General features: G+C 36.7%; 1 long non-coding RNA gene across 1 annotated transcript; it reads right to left on the bottom strand.

The window, feature by feature from the left end:
• Positions 1-6,509: 6,509 nt before the first annotated feature.
• On the bottom strand, positions 6,510-9,117 carry LOC149073992 (uncharacterized). The gene is made up of 2 exons (XR_016194465.1): positions 8,810-9,117; positions 6,510-6,712 (listed from the first exon to the last, which is right to left on the bottom strand). It is a non-coding gene; the product is annotated as an uncharacterized LOC149073992 (long non-coding RNA).
• Positions 9,118-11,250: the final 2,133 nt, after the last annotated feature.

The raw sequence follows: 11,250 nt of genomic DNA, 5'->3' as shown, positions 1-11,250 counted from the left end.
CTGTACGAAAAATCTACAAACATATCGCTGATAACAGTTTCGTTTATCAACAAATTATATGAATCTTACCACTATCTAGTGAATTCGTCTGTTGGAAAATCCAAATATGAAATGCTTCATCTTCACTGTTTACACCAATGTTTCTCGGCTACTACGGGCACCGCCGTCGATATTGATGTGTGCCGGTTGGGTGCTTTGAAGCGATTCTTTGTTAGACTATTGTGGGGAGCTGCGAAAGGTGCAATGCCGCTATGTTGGCAATCATTCTGGCCAGCAATGGCCGTGCTAAACATAGGTAGTACTGTACTTTTACTCGCTATCAACATTTATAAAAAAGAAGATGGCGACTAAGGCAATTAGTGCGATGACGTTGCTGTAGACACAACCATGCAATAACATAAAATCAAAATTCAGAATTGGCCATTGGCAAAATCGGACAACCAAAATCTTCTCACAAGCTTCTACACCTGGTTGTCGGCAAACTTCACTGATCGTTTAATAGCATTTTTGTGTTTTGTTTTGGAAAATAAAAGAACTTCGGAAAAAAAAGAAAGAGGAATATTAATGGTCTCAAAATCGTCTTTTCTTCCTTTTGGGGTTACTTCCTCCCCCCCATACCTACATACCCCCTTACCCCACACAAATATATCCGCTGCTACTTCCGCACCCAAGGGGATGTCGGTCAAACTGAAAAACCCTGTCTTTGCATATGCTCTTTGGAATTTCTTCACTAATTGTAATAGCCACGACCACTTTTTGATGTTATCAGGGTTTGAAACTGGAAGCTGCGTCTTCTCCCCCAAAATGTAAGTTTCAGGAGGGAAAAAAATCATGTTTCCCATTTCAGAAGAAAAGAATTTCTTTTACGAAAATTGCGGCCCCCTAAATTTTGTTGCCAGGTGCGACCGCACCTTTCGCAACTGCCTAGGTCTGGTCTGCTTCAACAAAATGGAAAGTGAAAAAACAAAGAGATTAGTATCGGTTTGAGAAAGGGGGCCTTCTGTCACATGGAACCCTTGTGATGGTCCTAGATGCATACCCCTTTAACGAATAATATTCGGTATATAATAAAAGAATAAAAAGTGAATCGTTTCCTTATCCAAGATCACTGACCCTCCTGAAATCCTTCGGAAGAACCGAAATAAAAAAGTTCGAGCCCACGTGATCATGCGCATTACTACCTTTAAACTAGGGATCTAAAAATCATACCCCTAACTAATGGGGGGGCTAACAGGGCTCCTACCAAGAATGAAAATTTGTTTTGGCACTTCCCCCCCCCCCCCGAGTCGCCAATTCTACCTTGGAAATACTGTATACAGCGGCACCCTGTCTTGGCCGATCTCGTGGCACACCCCCTTTCACTTTCAGGTAGGAACCGTGGCTGTACTCGGCATTGTTAGATTTCCAAACAAAAATATTGCTCCAAATGGAACCATGGCTCCAGAAGCGTGCGCAGGAAGGAACAAAGACTGGGCCTTCATGTGATCAGAAATAGATAACTAAAAGAATTGAAAATATTTAAGAAAATGTAATTAAAATATCATATTGGTATATAGAGAAAATACCCATTTATGATATTTTAATTAAATTCTTTCAAATGCTAATTTTTGAAGGTTAGTATCGCAAGTTTTTTCGGAAGATATTTCCTGTATCCTCTCTATGGCCTCCCTCATCCAGCAGCAGAGCCTCAGACTAAACATTTTATGTGCCCTTCTATAGTTAATTTTCAATGTGTAAAACACAAGAAAATGATGATAGAAAATGAAAATAGTCCCGCGACTCCGGGCTAAAACCCTGTTAGCGAGCTGCCCCTGCCCAATATAGTCTTTTGATATACATTAATATACATTAATGTTACGCAGTTTTTTTACATAAACAAATTTAGATATCAGTGGTTCTAAAAGTGAACGTTGCGGTTCCTAGTGGGTGTCACTGTGACTTTGCAACATTGATGCGTGCCTGTTCCGTGCTCTAAATTGATTTCTTTCAGCACTTCTAAAAGGCGGAGGAGAAACGATGGCTAGGACCAGGACCCCCACAAGGGTGGGGCTGACAGGGCTCCAGCCCTGGGCCCGGGACGATTCTCATCATTTTTTTGTTTTTCATGCTATAAATTCATTATAAAGGGGCCCGTGAATGCCAGGTTGCGGCCCCCCGCAAAAAATACCATTCTACGGGCTGGCATCTTTTGCGCCCTCAAAATCTCATGGCTTCCATATCCTGGAGGGGCCATGCACAAGGGAACCGTGGTTGGCAAACACTTCAGAACCACTTGATATTGTATAAGTGGAACTATTGCTTACCTACCTGCTTCAAATGAAAGAAGGTCCAAAAACTCTCAGAGGACTTGCCTTGATGTCTAAAGCAGCGGATGTTAATCTACTCGCGCAGCTCTTTTTAGTATATAATTTCTATGACGGAGCTCCGTAGATTCGTCTCTTTTATGTATTTATCAAATTTACTGATTTATTTTATTTTCTTCGAGTGACTGCGGAGCCTTTCCCGAAGTGCACATGGAGCACCGGTTGAGTACCGCTGGTCTAAGGAAATAAATGCACGCACAATTGCACCACTGTCAAGACCTTATAAGCAAATTAACCCATATCTGCCGGCATAGGCGTACGCTGAATTTTCTCGAGGGGGGAAGGGGGGTTACATTTTTTCCCTGCAAAATAGCACTATAATCTTGGCTCAACCCCCCCCCCCCCACTTGCGTACGCCAATGTCTGCCGTATCAGTCATGAACAAGAAGACAAAATTTCCTTAAAACATCTTTGCAGGCATTCATTTATTCGACTGAAACGTGTGTCTGCATCATTCCATCAATGCAGAATTTCATTATTTCATTTATTGTAAAATACTTTTACCCTGAGGTAAAGGAAGGACGCCTACGTGCAGGGCCGCAATTAGATATGGCATGTAAATGCCACTGTACCATTATTTTTCTTGAACTGTTTGTCTCCTTGGGAAAAGGCTGAAGTGTTGTGGTGGCATTTTTTTTTCCAAGGCTAAAATTTTTATTAGCAGTGACCGACCAGGATCATTTATCGCGAAATTGTCAACTTTTCTCTTTCATACACATCCAACACTTGCACAAAACACAAACACATATCTCCCCTTCTTCATAGGCCTATCTGGGCCCGTCTGTAGTTCCACAGTCAGCCCTTATGGAGCTGGGCATGGGGGAAAAACTTTGATTCTGGTCTGGTTGTTCTATCTATCTATCCAGTCCTCGATCTTCTTGGGCGATCAGCAAATTCACACGATTCTAGTCTGATCCCATGATACTGTCCAAGTCATACACACCTATTGACATGAAATAAAAGCATCATTAGACGTTTGAATTTTTTCAAAATTTGTGAATGTATTTAGTTGAAATTATAACATTAAAAAAATTTAGAATTTTCTTTACTTTGACCTTAGCAGGTCTTACCAAGATCTCCACAGATCTTACCAAGGCACCCAGTTTCAGGAAGAGGGGCATGAAATAAAATATTTCCTTTCACGTAATTATTTGAAGTTCCATCAAAGGCTCCAATGAGAAATATTAGAGTGGGATCCACTAAAAATTTTATAGAAGCCCGGCTCCTGGATGTGAGGAGGCGGCGGCCCATGAAATATATTTTCTGTAATTATTCTAAATTCCCTCCAACTGTTTATTCCTTAAAAACTTCTTACGTTGAAGGATAACATTAAAAAAAAAGATTCAAATAGTAGAGTGCCAATATTATCAATTAACTTAATAAAGCCCTATCCCTATGTATAGCACTGAGTTTATGAAAATTGGGATTATGAAATTAACTATGTTTGCAATAATAATATTACAGAATATTCATCAATGCATTTTTATGTAATAGTAAAAAATGAACTAACCTGTGATTTCATATGCAGCTGTACAGATAGGCCTATACTTAATTCCACGAAGCTCGCTGGTGGCCGGATTAGCTGTTGTTTTCTTCAACTTATTCTTTTTAAAGGACTTGTGCAACAATATTAATTATTATCTTGCCCATAAATTAGAAAAATAAATGTTTAAAATAAAAATTTATCACTAAAAAACTGCGCGCGCGTGCGTGCTTATAATTATCAACATGGCGATCAGGGAAGAAAAGCTATCGACGGGGAAAAAACAGGCCGGAATGTCATGACGTCACAGCATCGAAAAATCGCGGGCGAAGACTTCTTGCTCTAGAAGGTGTTGGCTCAAGCAGCAGCAGCACCCCCGGTTGTGACGCCACACCAAAACATATGCATCTGGATACCCTCCATCCCTTAGGCAAAACACGGAACGTGGGCACAAGCAAAAATGTGAGAAAGCGGGCGGGCGGGGGGGGGGGGGAGTATATAAACACACACTGATCAATTGATACAATTTTTGCAGTTGAATTTGTTTGTTCGGAGGAAACATTGAATCCGGAATCCCGACACTGAGGGCAAATGGAAAAAAATTTCGGGAACGCAATGAGAACGCTTGAAATGATGGACAGATAAATGAAGACGCCTGGGGACCCTAGCTTGGGATTCCAAGAAGCCGCAGTCGTAGGTGTTTGTTTTTGGCTGAAGGTTTTCGACACGTATTAATGAATTATTAAATTAACAATTGTGTCATTTTCCTCAAAACTAGGATGACCATAAGTCCCGTATTTGAAGCGACACAGTTCCAGTTTTTTCTTTTTTTCTGGCTGTCCCGACTTTTTTTGCGAAAATGTCCCGGATATTTTAAATGGAGCCAACTTGATTTTTATTCTTCAAATCAACGATTAAAATTATCTTCTTAACTCGAAAATTACATTACGATAATTCCGACTCCAAATGACACAAACACGTGGAGAATTAATGGAATAATAATTTCACATGTTTGTCTTTTTTTTCCAACTCGCAGCAATTTGAAATGGCGCTTCATTTCCCTCGATTGGCGAGTTATCTGGGATTTTAGCATGAGTTGGCAACTTTGCTTACTTTCATTTTATCATTTTTTGCGATAATTGACAATATCCCGTGTTTTCCATATTTCGAAGAATAATTAACGGCCGTATTCACCACTCACGGTCCTGAAACGCGGATCAGTTGAAACCCGTTTCAGTTTTAGAACGAATTTGGCATTCACCAGTGAGTCTCGAGTGCGTATCAAGTGAAACTCGGTTCAGTTGGCGAGTATTTGGCGTATATTAGCTTGGCGAAAGTAGATCCGACGCTGATTGGATGAAGGGTTTTTGATCTTCTAATGAAGTAGAAAACTCAACGGTTGAATTCTTGTGTTTACGTTTTTCAACAATTTTTTTTTCCATAAGCAAAATATGGTTTTATCATCCCCTTTTTAATGGAAATTCCATTTCATTCCAGCTACGGTTTTCTTTCCTACTTCCGCTATATCTATAATGATGGTTTTTCATTTCACTACGGAATTGCTAATATTCTCAGATTAGATAAATTATATATCGCACGTACAATCAGCTTATGCGCTTTTCATTGCTTTGAAGGGAAAAAAAAATGTATCAGCACATACAAATTTTATTAATCGTGAATGAAATGAAGGAAAAAAGGACCGTCGCAATTGTGTAAAATTTATATTTTAAAAAATACTAATAAATTTGGAAATTTTTCAAAAAATAATTTTTATCTGACTATTTTTTAAATTACGATTGTTTTGTACCCGAAATCAAATTTTTAGATACACATATTAAAATGAAAAAGTACAAAATTCAGTGAATTTGATTTCCAAAATATTTTTTTATGCTAATAGTAATTAGCACTAGTGCTAATAGTAATTCTTGCGATGCACATTGAATATTAAATTACTGAACATTAATAGCTATATTTCCTATTAGCCAAATAAGTTAATATCTGAGACTGATTTTTTGTAATTTGTTGAAACTTGTATGATAGTTGCATGCAATCCTTCCTACACACAAGATGTGCCCCCTCTCAATGTATAAAATGCTAAACCCAACAGTTTTCTTTTCAACAAAAAACTGTTCCAACATGTGTACTAGTTTTTTTGATTAGCTTACATAAAAAGTTAGATTCAGTTCAAAACAGTTCATTATATTATTAAATATAAGTTGAAAGGACGTCCTTGAAGCTGAAAGATTCTTAAAAATAAAAAATCTGTAAACAAAGTTTCAAATCTGACAGTCAATACAAGCATTAGTGTATGGACAATTTTTTTTTTTTTATGTGTGTAAAATGCATTGCCTTTGAATCATGTTTAACTAAAGGGTAAACTAATAGCCAAGACTAAAAATTAAAAAAAACTTGACATATATTGATAGATTCAACGTCATTATTCATCAACAAAATCATTTTCCATCCCTCTTTTTACTAGCAGGATTGGTAGTTAAATCTGGATTTTTTTAAAATATATACTGTATTTACATGATAATCACAATCTAGTAATTCGTTACTTTCAAAATTTGCACTGTAACTTGAACATAATTAAGGCACAAATTCAAAATTCAAACTATGTAAAAAAAAGCTAACATTTTCCTCACTTAAGAAATAACGACAAATCAATTATCAAAAATAATTTATTCATATTTATATGGAAGTATTTGAGATTGCTAAAAAAAATAATGGTACGTATAACACACACACAAACATTGTAAATAAATATTGAGATTTTCTTCCATGATTGAGTCAGCTCATCTTCAGTGGCCACATTTTATCATAGATGTGTTTTTACCCTACTTTTGCTCCCAAATACTTGTTTCATCTGAAAAATTAAAAACATAGTTTTCATGAAAAGAAATTTCCCTAAAGAATGAAACAAATCATACTCATGTGTTGTGATTTCAAACACAGTGAAATCATACTGCATAATACGAATAAAGCACATGTAATCAGCAATCACGTGGTACTAGTTATGTAATGATAGATTACTTAAATATTATAAATTTCATTCAATCATTGCCCAATGCTGGCATGAACTGCACATAAATAAGGTTCCAAAAAGTAATTTCATGAATTTTTGAATTGGTGTTTTGAGCGCGAAAGGTATGATCACACACTAAAATCTCAATAAAATGATATTCTGCAAACCAAGAAAAAATATCATTGTAGAGGGATTGCTGTTGTATTAAGATTAGAGATGTAAAATTCTTGAGAATATTGTAACGAAGGACTCTGGAAGGACTACTATTGTAAATAACTTGAGAATATTCTTATTATTCTTAACAAGAATATTCTCCAGTTATTTATAATATAGTTATATATAATATCCTAGAGAATATTCTTTGGAAAGACTACTTTTATAAATTACTGGGGAATATTCTTATCAAAAATAATAATTATTCTCATGTTATTTCTCATATTAATATTCTCACCTCTAATCGAGTGGCAGCAGTTTAACATTATACTATAGGAATTTCCAAACAAGACTTTCAAAATATTGATGTAGAGGGATTTATTTTTATATCAAGTATCATTGTAGTGAGGTTTAACTGTAAATAATAAACGAATGAACTGATATTTATACGCAAAATACTGATGCACAAATAGAATGAAATGAGCTGATAATTATATGATTTTGGATAATGAGAGTGCATCACAGAAAATATTTTGTTGTGCACGTGTTTTCATTTGTGCAAATACTGTGGATTCTGCTTATAAAGGGTATTTTTTTCAAAAAATTACCATGAAAAATGTAAGCGGGAAAAATGCTTTAAACAGGAAATCTTAATAAAAATTAATTCGAGTACTAAGCAGGAAAATATTATACATGGGAATGTTATAAGCGAGATCGACTGAATATAGAAGGAAAATGTCATGTTTACACACAGCAGCAAAGTATCAAATAAATATATTCCTGCCAAGAGGTAAAAGCTAAAAAAAGGTAATATATTTTGCTTGGCATTAATATAAATATTTTCATATTAGAGACAAAACATTTCATACACAAATCTATATTTTAGAGTGTTGTTGAATATTGTTTTGTTTAGGAATTAAAATGCACTACTGTAATGATCGCTTTTGCCTAGTACATTTTGCGAGTTCTTAATGTACGAGGCTCCTCAAGAGAAAAAAAGGCCTCACAAAAATGAGATCTGGTTGAAATTTTCTAGAATTTACCAGGTAGGACCACAGAAAAATTTCTCGTCTCGGGGGGGGGGGGGGCATCATGCTTTTAAGATGGTCCTGGTTAGGGAAAAAAAAATTTTGTATACAAGTAATACAAAAAAAAAATTTTTTGTATACACTGTATACAAGTGACTATTCCTGCAATTCAAGAGAGATATTCATGACTTCTTTTCAGACCAATGATACATTATTTTCAGAGAGGAAAAAACTTCAAAAGCGTGACACTATACCCTGCCATTTTAACCTTTAGGTCAGGACCGTAAATAAGCTGGGGCAACCGGAGCACTTCCCAAGGGCCGAGAGAATGGGGGCCCTCACAAAAATGTACACTTTATTTTACATAATAATACTTTCAGGGGCCCCCACTCAAGAAAAAGGTCTGCATCGAGAGAGCCCACTACCAGTGCCGTCTTAACGGATGGACCTACCCGGGCACGGCCCGGGGGCCTCGAGAGAAGAGGGGGCCTCACAAAAATGAGATTTGGTTGAAATTTTCTGTAATTTACCTGGTAGGTCCTCAGAAAAGCCACTTGGCCCGGGGGCCCATGGTGTTCTTAAGACGGCCCTGCCCGCTACGACCCTGTTTCAGGTACCATAAAGACGAATTTGTCATTAATATCAATACATGAGTATATTACTCATATTATTAAATAATCATTATTTGATAATGATAATTTTGTTAGCGAATGAAGTTCAGATTTGAAGGAAATCATAGAAAAGTATCATTACTCACCTTCTTTCGGCACTTGTTGATGGCTTCAAGTAATAGTTGAAAGCTTTCATTGATCGGGGATAATTACTTAACATATATTTAATACCTAAACGCGGTCACTCATCACCTTATAATTAATAAATTATTCTAAATTCCCTATTTCATTCCGGGTCATCGTAAAAACAATTCAGCGCGACCGCCATTACTATGTCGATGTTTGTGTTTGCAGCGACGATAATGTTCACTGCGCATGCGCTGAAACTCGATCCACCCTGCTGGATCGCCGATATCGGAGGTTCAGTTTCAGGCTCGAAAAGCTGGACCGTGGATCTCGATTCAGGGGTGGTGAATACCAATTTTGAGGTGAAACGCGGTTTAGAACCTGGATCGCGTTCTGAACCTGGACGGTGAATACGGCCGTTAAGGTATTTTCTCGAGCAAATATGGTCATCTCACTTGAAGCAAACTTTCCATGCTTGCGATAAAGCGCCTGTATGATATCGCCATCTATCGGTTCCAAAGCTTATTAAAAATTTCTACAGCAAATTAAAAAGATGTAATTTGTAGAATTTTTCCATTACGAAAGGAAATTCCATTGTTCGCAGCAGAGCCGCAGTTACCAGACCGTGATCGGAGATACTGGGAAGGGGAGGAAGCATCATTGTCTTGCATTCCCTCTTCTGTGATTTGAAGTCTATAGCCTCCCATGTACCACAGGCGCGGTCCAGAGCGAAAATAATAGCGGGGGAAGAGGGTGTCGCTTGAGAATTTCACTACCTCGAAACTGTTTAGCATCTCTTTTGCCCTGGAATATTTAGGACTAATGGGAGAAATATTCCAGAATTGATGACTATTCAGAATTAAAAATCCCAGAATTTATTTTTTCCAGATTGAATATATACAAGGTGGTAACTATTCACCGCCCAATAATTACACACACGATTCCTTGTGAAAAACTGATACGGAAAAGTGTTCTCAGTTTTTTGATTTGACCCATAAAATTAATCTCTTTAAAAATTTATGACGTCACTTGAAAATCCTGCCAAATTCACCGAACGTTTCACTTCGCGTTTTCTTAAACTCAACAATGATATAACCCTAAAAAAAGTTTCTTTTCACTCTTGTTGTTGTGTATGTGTGCACTTTTACGCGGTTGTTAATTATTACAATTTTCTAAGATTGCAGACTTTTTGAGTTTATCCGTAAGATTAAAAAAACCACTGCCACCCCAAAAATTCTGAAATTTTGCTCAAATGTGTTACTTACCATGTGTTAGCAAAATGAACCTCAGATTTAGAAGTTTACCCAAGTATTTTTAAAAACAAATATTAAATTCTCAGATTTTTGAAATTTATACATTTTTCTAATTTTAAAATTCATAAGATTCTAACGGATGATCAGATATCGAAGTTCGAGGTTCACGTACTAAAACATGCCATTTGAATATTTCTTCAAAATTTAAGAATTTTTGGTGTAGAAGGTTTTTAACCGGATAAGCTCACAAAAACTGTAATTTGCGAAAATCGCATTCAAAGCGTTTTTTCTTGTTTACGTTTACACCGCAATTCATTCATTTTTAATTTTATTTTGAAAAAATAAATTAATACGAAATTTTTTGCATTCGATTTTCACAATGGAATGAAATATTTTTTGAAGTCATGTTTGAAAAATCGACTTCGAGGGGTTGGGGCCACTCTTAAATGAAACAAAATTCAGAGATTTTTTTTTTTCCAGTTGAGATTCAGAACTTTTGCATGTTGCATGGCTGCTTTTGATTGTAATTCTGCAACACAATTAACTTAGTAACAAAACAAGCATAATGAATGAAATCGATCACAGTTACAAATTGTCATGATGAAGTCTAACAATTACAGTTCAAAATTTTTACGGCATTTATTCATGTCACGAATGCGCGTATGAAACAGTGGGCCCCTGCTCTAAACCATATTTGGAACAGCAGACAGTAAAGACATGACTTTCATTTCGAAAATTGAGAACTTGGGGGTAGGCATGATTTTTCGAAAGATATTAAGGAACAATATACATATATAACATCAAAGGGGCGGCAAAATCAGTAGTGCCTAGGGCGGAAGTCCGTCTCTGTTAAGAGAAGTCCCGCCCCCTTATGAATACACCTCCTTTCCTGATATTGACAAGCACAATTATTGGTCATTTGTTTTGGCACAGGTTGACCAATTTGTCCTTGCGCCACAAAAATCAAAATCCAATCAAATAAATACGCCCCAGAATAAAGGTTTAACTGAAAAAATGACCAAAAGTTCTGCTCGAATCATGCAGTCCCACATGGTCGCCGTTGTGGTGGTCGAGTGATCATAGTGACGGACACGAGGCGCGAATGCGAGCCGATCTCCCCGTTAAAAAGTCTCGCCGCAGAGAGCAACAGGCCTACAACGGAATAATTATTCATTCATTACACTTCAATCAGTATGAGTTTAAAAAAA

This window comes from Pholcus phalangioides, unplaced genomic scaffold (genome assembly GCF_987345545.1).
Source record: "Pholcus phalangioides strain wild (caught in Gottingen) unplaced genomic scaffold, Ppha-v1.0 ptg000017l_1, whole genome shotgun sequence".
NCBI classification, from domain to species: domain Eukaryota; kingdom Metazoa; phylum Arthropoda; class Arachnida; order Araneae; family Pholcidae; genus Pholcus; species Pholcus phalangioides.
This window is presented reverse-complemented; position numbering and strand designations above follow the sequence as displayed.